The following is a 13,488-nucleotide window of genomic DNA, read 5'->3' on the forward strand; positions in this document are numbered from 1 at the left end:
CGATGACCTAGAAACCATTATGAATTTCAGATATATTATTTTCGGTGTTATTATATGATTCGATGCGTAAAAATAAAAATAATAAGGTTATGTTGTAGGGTAGGGAAAGTGATTTTGTTATTAGAAAAAATTACTTATTTAAATAATAAATAAATAACTTTTGCACAATTCGATGATAATTGTTTTATTAAACTAAATATTTTCAGATTTAGAAACAGTTAATATTTATAATATAAATTTTAACTGTTTTTAACTAAATACTAAATTTATTATATATATATAATATATATATATATATATATATATATATATATATATATATATATATATATATATATATATATATATATATATATATATATATATATATATATATATATATAGAAAAATAAAATAACCTTATAATAACCTTATTTTTTAAGGTTATTTTATTTTAAATTTATAAACAGAGTTAAGGTATTTAATAAATATATTGGTTTTATATATTTATTGTTTTATATATTTATTAAGTATTTATATTATTACAAAGTTTATTAAATACCCTAACATTTACACAATAATTGTAAGGTATCTTTCCTTTTGAGATTGACAAAGAGTGACATTAATGATTTATGTTTATGGGGTAACATGTTTTAAATAAAATTTACTTTAAGTGATATTAAGTTATACCATATTATAATATAAGGGATACTATAAGTAGGGAAATCTTAAAAGCATATAGTAAGATTCAGACTATAAGTTATATTCTGATTCTTATTATATGATTTTGACTAAAGCTTAGTTATTATCATTACGTCATTCATTGTTGAATTTTTTTTGGTGGAACAAAAAGATTGTAACATGGGGAGATTGTGGCAACAGCAGCCAAGACAGATTGAAACAGGTGGTACAGATTGTAACACGTTTTTTGAGAGTGATTATTGTTATCTATCTTCAATAATGTCTGAAAATATAACATTTAAAAGGTACTTTATTCTTCTACTCAATAAATATAAAAATCATTATATATGTGATAAATGTCATATATAGTGTGTATACTTACTATTATATGTTATGTGTATACTTAGGTATACACATAACAAATATATATATATATAGTCACCTATGATATAAAATAATTAAATTATGAAATTAGAGTAAATTGCATTACACTCATAGTTTTGTTTACTTAGCGTGTTTATTTTTTAAAGATGTGGAAAAAGAAAAACCTGCTCTAAATTGGCAAACCATAAATCAAAATGTGACACTAAACGTACCTTTAGTGAGTCATTTTGGAACACTTCACCTGTTCAGCAACAATTGTTTTCAGATAACTTGTTACAAAATATTAAAGTCTTTTCCCAACTGAATGCAGCTAAAGGTTAGTAATTTTCTCATTATATTGACAAATAGTACAGTTAGTGAAAATTATATAGACTTTTTCTTATCTAACTGATAATACATATACATTTATTTTATATATAATATATATATTTATGTATATATATTATATATACATAAATATTTTATTAGTTGAGGGTGTTAGCTAACGCCCTGTAGTTCTATAATTTTTTAAACAACTTTCTGTTCTTTTTTGTAGTATCACAGACAAATCAATTGAATGATGATATTGTTACCCTAAAAAAAGATAAAGAAGCTATTCAACAAAGTATTGATGCTGCCATATCTGAACAGGCAGAAATTGAAAATGAGTTAAATGCTTTAAACGCCCAGTATGAAAAAGTAAAATTACTGATTGAACAAAAGCAATATGCAAGAACTGAACGGTCAAATAACCCTACAACTGACTTTATGATTAATGATGCAGCATGTTCAACAAAATATCGAAGACGAGCTGAGTCACAAAACATTATGGAGTTTATTCATGGAGGCAGCTATGGAGCTATTTATGGTGTGTGGGATCTTTTATGTAGTATTACCCCAGTAAAATTAATGGAGCAGTTATTTGTGAATTACAAAAGACGAAATTTCCTTGAAAATTTACATGGATCAATTTCAAACAATTATATTAAAAGTAAAGCTGGTATACAAAGCAGTTGCTTTAAAATATGCCACTTATTTATCTCGACGTAAATACAACATGATATGCAAAGTACAGAAATCCACATTTTCTGATATTTCAAATATTTCTTCTGTAAATTCAGTTCAATATGGCGATGTCAACTTTGAATTGAACATGTCAAATGTTTCAAATGAAACTGTTGAAAAGTTTGTAAAGTCATTGGACATCGGTGAAATCCATCAAATTCCAGGTTATAGTGGAGTATCAAGAACAGTGACAGCATTAGTGACAATGATAGCTGATTTAAATTTAAAAGTTAAAACTTTAAACGAAAAACGTGTTTGGTTTAATGGAAACATTAACCATTTTGTTGTTGAATTTTCCGATGATGGAGCTCCAGAGTCTAAAGAAAAAACTATGACAATCAGGACTTTATCAATGTGGAATTTTGGTAAACGTATCTGCAGTAGGGAGTTTATTTATCCACTACATATGATAACAGCTAGTGAAAAAGATAAAGTATGCGAGTTATTGTGGAAGCAACATTCAGAAGAAATGGAATTAATTGAAGGCAATGTACTCAACATCAACAACATCAAAACAAGTTTTGAATTTGTGCCATCAGCTGATATTTCATGGTTGTGTTTTGCTGCAAATGTGTTACCTACAAGTGCAACATATCCTTCACCTTTTGCAAACGTGCATAAGAGTGAATTAACACAACGTAATAAAACCATTGGAGGTGCCGAGGCCACATGGCAGGTACCTACCATGGAATCACGAATTAAGGAATTAGCGATGCTAAAAGAGTTTGAGAACACACAAAATGTGATTGCTTCAGAATCAGCAAAACACAATAAAAAGTTAAATTTTATGGCAGAAAACGGAATTCGACAACTTGGGGAACCACGTATTGGAAAATTTGCTGATTCCATTCGTCCAGAACCACTTCATTTAGAGATAAATAATTGGCAACACGTTCTTGACTTAATTTATAAAGAATCAGTGCGTCGTGGAGTTTTTGAGCAATTTATAAGTACCTTAAGTAACCCTCCTAAAGAAGCAGATGAGTTAGGATGCGGTTTAAAGTTTCTAGCAAAGAATATTAGAGAACATTATCAAAATGAAAGTAAACAAATGAAAAAATTAGAAACAAGGCTAATAGGAGCTCAAGTGGTTTCTTTAGCCCAATATAGTTTTCGCCTTGTTGACATTTTACAGATTGCCGGCGAAAGCAATATTCAAAAACTTAAAAGAGTTGCATTAGCTAAAGTATGTGAATCTTTGCGTGATGCTGGGGTTTTGATTAACAAGTATAATATTACATCAGAAAATTATTCAGCAGATGTTGCTAAGTATTGCAGCAGGTATTTTAATTTGTTTTCATTGTTTTTTCCGGAAAGCTGCCAAAGTACTGTATGGACAATGGGATATGTTGTACCATATCATGCAATGGATATACAAAATATAATGATAAATATACATATATACAAAATATAATGTTGGTTATGGAGTTTTATCAATGCAGGGAAAAGAATCAAAACATTCTTCTTTAAAGCAACAACTGAAAAATAACAGTAATCGATCAGTTTCTTGTGACGAACAAGGTAAATGGCATCAGCTGATGAGATCTAGTTTTGTGAGAAACTTTTATCTTCCTTATCATTTTCCTATGAACATATCTTATCACTCACACTACAAATCAAGAGTACCAGCTAACTTAGATAGTGAATCAATATGCTATTGTTCACGACAACTTGTAACAGAGCAACTTTGTGATTGTTGCATATTTGCAGTTCCATTGATGCAATGCGTCGAAAAAGGTGAATTAACTGAAGACATTTTGGCTATTTTAAAACCATACCAATGTCAAGTTTGCATTGAACGATTTGGTGACAATAACAAACTTTTACAACACTTAACATCACACGCACAAAATCAAATTATTGATATTATTCCTAGAGAACTTTCTTTAAAACAATTAAAGGATGAATTAAGACTACGCAGTAAAAGTACTAGTGGAAACAAAGCAGAGTTAATTAGAAGATTAGAGGGTTTTTTAACTAAATAGATAAACCTATATATACAAATAGGTATGCGATCATTATATGTATATTTTTATTCTGTTTTTACCTCTGACATGGTGTTAGCACACCCATAAGCTATTATATATCAATGTATATTAAATACAATTGCCCCTTGAGTTCAAATATTTAGGCCTTAGCTTTTTTTTTTTCTTCAAATATTTAGGCCTAAGTTACTGTTTAAGCTACCAGCAGTGGAACAAGGGATTTTCTACAGCGCATATAACATGTGATTTTACTGATTAGACCTACCAGACCTGTAGTTTACGGGGCAACAACTAGTTATATGTATATTATGGTTCTGTTTGTTACATTCAATATCAAATGCCCCTTCCAAGAGATCAGCATTCGATTTAATCGGATTGATTTGAAATAAAAAAGATGGTCATTTTTACTAACAATAGTAAATAACTAACTTTTTTAGTTAAGTTATTTACATATTACAAATAAACTAGAGATGTAATATGTTTATTAAAAAAATCTAGAGATGTTTCAATTTTAATGCTATAAGTTATTAAAAATAAACTAGAGATGTTAAAAGTTTGTTTTAATGAAGTTGGAGTGTCTATGGATTTACAAATTAAAAACAAACTAGTTGATAACCTTATCTTGTCATATATTTAAAACATTTATTTTACAACTTTTTGTAATACATGGCTGCTTTGTCTTATAAACATTTTAATTTAAAATCAACTTAATATTAATATATTAAGTTGATTTTAAAGTTTTAATATATATATATATATATATATATATATATATATATATATATATATATATATATATATATATATATATATATATATATATATATATATATATATATATATATATATATATATATATAGTATATATATATATATATTATATTTAAAGTTCACAAACTATTGATTCATTAACGTTTGTAATGAAGTATCAACAACAAAATAATCTGCAGTGTATCTTTGAATGTAAAAGCTTAATCTTATATATTATGTGATGTGTGAGTATTCAAATTGAATTGGAGTGTTTTCAGTTATTACAATCTCTGCGCTACCATTAAATGCTAAGCGTTTTTTTTTATTTCCTTCCTGATTAACTTTGTGAAACATCCTTTTTGCTAAAAAATTTGTTCCATCAAATCGACAAGGATCAAAAACTTTTTTAGCTGTTTCTATGGTTGTTATTTTCATTAGGAGTTTTTTGTTTTTGTTATTGTGTGTCTGTATCATGCTACAAGCACAACCATACGCTTTCATCAGAGTTACTTTATTTTTCATAACTCCCCATGGAATAAACAATGAAACTGAAGGAGCTAAACCAGTCGTCTTTCCTTTTGCTAGTTTACGAATAAATGCTTTACCGATTTCTTTTAGGTAGCCATCTATCATTGGACCAGCCAATACCAGATGGCAACCTACATTTCTCTCAACAATATCATTCATTTCATCTCCACCAAAAGATTTTTCACTATGAATACCATTAATTATTTCTTTAGTCCATCTGGGTTGGCATGTTCCAACCTTCAGTTCTTCTTCAACCCAAGAATTATTACCTCGCTCTATGGACATTTGAATGCTTAAGACTCCTTAAAATTTGAACGCTTAAAACAGATAGAGTAATTGTGTTTTCGTTACATCCGCATATTAAATAATTTTTAAAAATCTCATAAATCTTAGCAAGTGGGAGAAAAACAGTAAAAAATAACCGCCGCACGGTGGAAAATTGTAGAGCAACAGCATATCATAAATGTTTTTTACTAATGTCGCTACTGTCATTATATTTCAATTTTATTTAATAGTTTAATAGTCAATCATTACTATAATGCAGGAATTTCACATAATTTTACGTAAAAATAAAAGATTTGAAGCCTTATTGTTTATTACTTTTGCGGATGTTCATTTCAAACCTGTTCGCTTCATCACTTTAAAAGTGAATTTTCTATAAAACTTTCTAGGAATAAGTATAAAGTATTATACATTTTTGAAAAGCTCATGTTATGGAGATTTTAAGAAAGTTATACATTTTTACTTATATGGTTCAGTTTAGGAGTAATTATTTGAACTAAAAATAAATGAAAAAAAAAAATATTCTTCAAGTTCACTGAGACTTTTGGTAGTTACCCACGCTTCCCCACGCTTTACATTTAATGTAGTATTGTAGCCTAGGTGTTTATTAAAAACATGTATAAGAATGAGTTGCAGAAACGTGCGGTTTCCGAAATTATCGAGAAAAGAGTGATAAAAGTAAAAAAACAGAAAACCGCTTTTTATCGTGGTTTCAAATTTTGTTCATTTATAACAATAGCTTGGTATATGTTTTTTAATTTATTATCAATTTTTTATTGATACCATGGCATTCTTTTATTTTTGCACTCATTTTGTGGTGAATGTACACTGCCAATATATAAAGAGTTGAAACATTTATATCAGTATAAGAAACTCACAGTGGAAATTAAACCGACTCGTTTGTATCTCCATAACATAAACTTGCAAAGAAAGACTTCCAAGTGCGAATAACAACATTTGTTTGTATATAGTAAAAGGAACCTACCAAAGGAATGTATGCCACAATGAGTGAAAATGATATTATCGTCATAGCTATTGAAAGTTTCTTTTCTACAATCATGTTTCTTGCAAATTGAATGGCCTTTCATCTGAGTAAATTTCTTATAACAATCAATAGTGCCGTGTTGAACGCAAGTGTAAACAATAAATTAGCACTTAAACTTGATGGGAAGAAAAAGTTTGAAGCTTTACTGTGATGTTGGTATCCATACAAAATAAGTAATTCCCACAAGAACGTGAAGTTGAAAATGATGATCGGTATTAAGTAAGTTCATTTAAAAAATCTACAACAGCATTTGTTGTCTTTCAAAGCAACGAGAAAGCGCTCTATTGTGAAGAGGGAGAAAAGTTAAAAACAGCGAAAAGACGTACATAGAGAGACTTATTCACCCTGTCATATTAATAAACGATAACCCAATAAGACGAAATGAAGAAAAAATTTAAAATAACGATTAAGATAAGACGAGCACGCATAGACTTATTTACCTGTCAGGTAAATTATGATAAATAGATATAGCAACGAAACAAATAATAATGCAAACTACAAAAGCTCATTAATTAAGTTAACGGGTGAACAGTAAAATTTGAGATTTTTTTTAACGGTTTTTATTTTTGAATATTTTGTGCACTAATTCATTTGTTTCTATTTTAGAGCCCACTCTCTGTTGCTGCTGGCAAAGTTTTATGAAAATTTTCTTGCTATTTTGTAATCTAAATCAAAATAAAGCGTGAAAGTTTGATTGATCGTGTGTACAGGTATTATGATTTGCATTTCAAGGAAGGTAGAAAAGTCGTCTTGGATCATTTTTTGAAAGAAAATCACCCAAGAGCAAGCATTTACAGATACATTTCAATGTGGGAAAAAAGCAAATCAAAACCTCTTGTTGTTGGTTCCGGTCGAAAAGCTAAAATAATGACAAAAACCGGCATTTCCACCCGGCAAATTGCTCGAAAGCTCAAGTGCAGCCAATCTCACGTTGTGTATACAATTCAGCCACACATAAATATTGTTTACCGAAAAAAACAGACTATTTCAGCCCGTACTCCTGAGCAAGTGTTCAAGTTACAAACATGTTCTGGCAGATAATGTAGAAAATTTTATGGGTGTGATTTCATAATTGATGATGAATCATACTTCACATTTTCTCACTCTGATAAGAACTCAAACGTTGCCAATACCCAACGTTTGAGTTCTTCAAGCAATCCAAAAGTAGTTTCCTGAGGTGCGAAATACAAGTCCAAAGCAAAGATTGAAAAGAAAATGCTGGTACGGCTAGTAATTCTCGAGGCATCTCAAAACCCTATTTTGTTCCTTTGGGCCTTGCTGTCAAACAAAATATGTATTTGAAAGAGTGCATTATCAAAAGACTGATGCCTTTTATTATAAAACATCATCCTGAGGGTAATTTTGAGTTTTGGCCTGACTTGGCTTTGGCCCATTATGCTACATCAGTGGCAAGCTACTTGATCTCAAAAAACATCACTTTAGTACAAAAAGCCGATAATCCTCCTGCATTGCCTCAACTTCGTCCAGCTAAGAACTTTTGGTCAATTTTGAAGGGAATGGTTTATAAGAACAATTGAGAAACTAGCTCAGTTGATGAATTATAACAACGGATCAAGTATTGTTTGAAGAAAGTAGATATAAATGCTGCACAGAATATGTGTGGAGGGGTGTATCAAAAGCCTAATTTTGTAAGATGAAACGGTGAAACAAGTCTATTGCAACTTCAAAAATAAGTTATTTGATTATAAATCTAAGAGTTGTTTTTTATTTTATCAAAAAATATTGATCCACTGCAAAGTTAGAGCGTTTCAAAAAAAAATCCTAAATTTTACTGTTCACCAGTAACAAAGGACTTCTCATGAAATGAAGGAGCAAAATGACTTCTGAATAAACAAAGAGAGAGAGAGAGAGAGAGAGAGAGAGAGAGAGAGACAGTTTATTTAGTAAACAAAAAAGAAGGAGAAAAAGGTCCATATATAAAAAAAAAACGAAGAGAAGTCTGAATATTTAAGAAGGATTTTTAAGAAGAATTTTTAGAGAAAGAGTTTTATTATTGAAGAATTGAAATTGTTGATAAAACTGAGGAAGTAAAGAAATAAATAGAAGTCAGAAGGAAAAACGATGGAAGAATAGTAAGCAGAAGTTTCCTCGTTTTCAATAAAGAAAAAGTAAGAAGAAATATATTTGTTTAAAGGTAGAAGAGCTAAAGAGGAATTATTGATAAAATAAATATTGAACACTAAAAGTAGAGTAAGAGACCGTTGTTTGTATTTTGTAACTTAATGAATAAAAGAGTGCTAACCATTACACACTAATAGAACGTTTATTGAAATACATTACATAATATCGATCTCAATTTTCCATATACCCCTTTCACATAACCCTTGACCCATAACTCCCTAATATCCTTTACCATCAACCTACTCATACTCGCACAAACACATACACAAATAAATAAAACACATAAAATCGCCGCCCTCACAAAATCTATATTGTTGACACATTAGTGCATGAAAAAGATAACGGAAATTATGTCCGAAACCCGATCACATTCCTAGTACTACAACTAAGCTCTCTTCCTATTGTAAAAAAGCTAATTAAAGTGGTATATGAGTTAATCCAACCGCAATATCACTTCATGCTAAATGTAATACAAGTATTTCATTTGCTGTCGTTTTCCTTCTTATTCTTGATTTAATTATCCCAATGATTAACGATGTCAATATAAGTAAGCTAATTACTAAAGAAATCGCGGTGAATATATTACTATAAAAATCATTCGGAATTTCTTCATAACGTGGACGCAATTCATTTGCTGTCATCTTTGTTTAATGTTCTGTTTACCTAGTGAGATTTTGTTAACATATTCTTTTTGATCAAAGAAAATGATTATGTCCAACAATTTTGCAGCTGCTGAGAAAATGTTTAAGTTCCCTCTATGTATTTACAGAAACAACCTCTTCTTTTAATAAAAAAAGAAAACATTTTTCAATTATCATTTGCTCTTGATATCAGATAATAGAAATAGCTTCAGCGTAACTTAAAACTTACAAATAGTTATCATATATGTTGAATATGCTATATATGTCAATTATGTTAACATCAATACCAATAGTTTAAGTATCGATTTAGTTAGGGGAGTACGTTCACACAACACTGTCGCGCGTTTTACGTCATGAAAAACAGTCACTTCTGTATTTTTATAGAGTTTAAATTTTGTTTCAGCGTATTCATGCAACTATATATTTGTACCGAAGTGAATCAGAAGTTTAAATCATTAAGTATTATGAATGGTTGATGTATTATTTAATGATTTACTTGTCCGTATGATTCACATAATTAAAAGTTTAGGCAATCGATCACATATTTGTAATTAGAACCAGCAATTTATAGCATTAAGTACAATGAATGGTTGATTTAATATTTATTGATTTAATTGTCATATGATTCACATAATTAAAAGCATAGTCAATCAATCAAATATTTGTAATTAGGACTTTAAAATCTTTAGAAATTATCAACACGTTAATTTTATCCGATAAAGAATGTATGATAACTTAAAGTATTTAAATTAGCGTACAATTATCTTTACATAAAAACGAGAACACCAAAATGATAATAGAACCTCCTATTTTAAAGTTTTTGACTTTTAAAAACGACATTCACTACCAGTAAGACTGCACCTTTCATGAAATATGTTAACTTGATAACTGGTGTGTAATTAAGAAAAGATACACTTCTTGGTTTTATGTGTCAACAAGACCTAACAAATCTAACAAACCACAGTTCCTGAAGTATTGGTATGGTTACCTTATGAAACTCAAACAAATTGAACTTTTGTGACATAAATGGCACAAATGTTGATACCTGCACTGTTTACATGATAATTTTTGCTTTTTGTTTATAAGTGAATCATTTATGTTGCGTTTATCATTCAAAATAAAAATGAAAAGTTATAGTATAAAATTCGCAACAATATCAACAAAAATTTTTATGTGCACATATATATTAACTTAAATACTTTTTCAGAACTTTATTTTTGAGAAAAACTTATATAAATAGTTAATGCCTTTCATATAGATTTTCCTTTCTTCTGCTAAATTTTTAGCAGAAGAAAACTTTAAAAAGCAAATAGTTTCTGTTAAATACTTTTAAATTTTTTTCCGAAAGCATACCTCATGTGTCATCTACAACGATTTATTTAAATATCAATGTAAACGATTGTTATTTCTTTCAGAAACGGCTTGCAAATTAGTAGTTGCAATATTTCATGTCACAACAAAAATTTCTTGCTACATACTTTTTTTGCCCTCTTTCAGAAAAAGCTGGCAAAGTATAGCGGAATTACTTTTATTTTTTAGGGTATTCCTGCCTCAACGAAGTAGCTGGAATTCATATTAGTCCTGCATCAAATATTGATGCAGAACTAATATGAATATGGATATTCATATTAGTTCTGCATCAAATTTGTGCGAAAGAGTTTGAAGCAAACGCATAAACTTTCTTTTCAAAGCTCCAAATTTTTACATTTATGAGTCTTACTTGTTTTTAATCTTCTGATGCAGCGTTATTTATATGTTTGTAGCTTTTAACATTTGACATTTAATGGCATCTATTTTTGTGATTTTTGTTCGTTAGCTTTTTTGCATAATTAGAAAAAAACTGACTTGACTAAAAGTACTCCATAATTCATCTCTGCTACATAGAAATCTACTCTCATTTTTAGTCCGATCCTTTGTTATTAGTTATTATGTGATCATCTCCTAACATCATCATTCTTTTGCTTCAAAATTGATATTTTTTATTAAAAGATAATTTTCTCTCAAAGAAAAGAGTATTTTAGGAATATTATTATTGATATAAATAGAGTAAGATAAGATAACTGCTAAAAATAAAAAACTTTCTGCTCGAATAAAGATAACATTTATCTAATGATTTAAACTTTATTTCATCACACAAAGTGCTACGATATTGCTACTATTGGGTTAGTTTAAGACAAAAGCTTTGCTGGTGGTGCTTACAATGTTATGATTTTCTTTTAGAATGGGTAATAATTAAAGTTTTATCTTTAAAGCTTACTTTCTATGATGTTATATAATAATAATGTTTTATCTGTTATTGAGATCTAAAAACTTGATCCTTAAAAAATGTTAATCAAAGATCATTAATGTTTGATCTTTAAAGTTGTTATTCTATAAATTTCCATTACGCTGATATTTTTTCAAAGCGTCATATCTTTTCACTTAATCATGAGTCCCGATCTTTTTTAATGTTCCAATGCCGCGTTATTTACATATTTGTAACTTACAACATTTGTCTTGCGATAGCAAATGAAAATCGTTATTTATGTTTTTCAGCTTCTTAACAAAATCAAAAAAGGTTGGGTAGACAAAAACTAGCGACAGAACACAATTACATTTCTCTGTTAGTTACATCAATCAAATAATTGTTTAAATCAAAAACATGCAGCGTTGAAAAATGCTACCTTATATTTTTCGATGCAACTTCTAAGACGAACTTAGGCTGATATGTCGAAAGTAAACATGTATCATGTTTTATTCAACAATATTTAAACCAAATCAAAATAATATCATTCTAAAAGTAACACTTATCTAAGTGAATGTCTGACAGGCAACCTAATAAGAAATCTGAAAGACTATCCGGAATGTATCAAAAAAATTTGTAAACAAGGTTACTAATGCTTCATCAATATGCCTCTGTTATTAACTAATCCTCGTTTTAGTTTTCTGATTATTTAAAAAGCGTGCTTACATACCATTTATTTTAAAAAGTGAATTATAAATTTCGCTCCTACTCCACTTTTTCAATGATCATGGTAATGCTTAAAAGTTTAATCAAGATGTTAAAAGTTAAAATAAAAACTTTACCAAGTTTTTTTTTTGAAAGAATAATCAATAGCTATATAGTTAATGTTAATTTGTACGATAGCAAAGAAACGCATTTTTCTGTATTGATTCAACCATTATAATGCACATCTCTGTGTCATTTTTTATTATTTCTTGTCCAAAAATCTGCTTTAAATTCTCAGTTGAGTAAGTTTAATAGTTTAATAATTGAGTGCCGATCCCTAAGAGATATGTTTGATTAGGTTGGTATTGTTGTGCTAGGGGAACAAAGCAACAAACTGTACATTTATGTGATGAACCATTCCATTTTACATGTGCTGAATGTGCTGTAGGCCCACCTAGCTGAAAAATGTATCTTCTTGCTTCTGCCAGACAACCGCGTTATCGATAGATTCAAATGTGACTCTAGCACCTTTTACTTGTTAAATCATCTTTTGCTAACTAAACTTCAGTTTAAAGATGTTGAATTAACTTTTAAGTTAGATTTATACTTTTAGAAGTTTTATCAATGCAGGCGTTTATATTTTAAGTCAGTTAGTTTTCAATTGACAAAAATGCATAACTATTAGGCTTGATTGAGTATTTTATGTTAAATTCACGGCGATCTTTCGTATATAGATTTTCCTAATATCCGTGGACCTGGAAATTACCAAATAGTGAAACAACTCCATGTAGCCTATTTATAATGTTATATACAATGCAAATTCACCTTACTTTGTAAACATAAACTTGTGCGCTATACAGTCAGAACGTTGTTCTTTTGTTTTCAAAAAAAAAAAAATGCTGTTTTGACAAAATCATACAAATAAAATGCACTTTTAAGATTACCGACGTTCGGGGGCAGATAATCGAAGTTCGGGGGCATTTAAAAATACACACAAAAGAACAAAGGGATTTTAATTTTTTTTTGACAATTAGGAAAAATACCTGTTTTATTAAGAAAAGTAGAAAGCGAAAAGTTTGTTATTTTTGTCATGTAGAA

The 13,488-nt window shown here is 29.0% G+C and overlaps 1 pseudogene across 1 annotated transcript; it reads left to right on the top strand.

The window, feature by feature from the left end:
• Nucleotides 1-570: 570 nt before the first annotated feature.
• Nucleotides 571-4,106, top strand: LOC149882500 (uncharacterized; annotated as a pseudogene). Its single transcript, XR_016444654.1, has 3 exons — nucleotides 571-965; nucleotides 1,191-1,360; nucleotides 1,580-4,106. The product of XR_016444654.1 is annotated as an uncharacterized LOC149882500 (transcript).
• The last annotated feature ends 9,382 nt before the right edge of the window (nucleotides 4,107-13,488 follow it).

This window comes from Hydra viridissima, unplaced genomic scaffold (genome assembly GCF_058129835.1).
Source record: "Hydra viridissima isolate aposymbiotic clone 2 unplaced genomic scaffold, HvirCarnegie_v1 scaffold_10, whole genome shotgun sequence".
Classification (NCBI taxonomy): domain Eukaryota; kingdom Metazoa; phylum Cnidaria; class Hydrozoa; order Anthoathecata; family Hydridae; genus Hydra; species Hydra viridissima.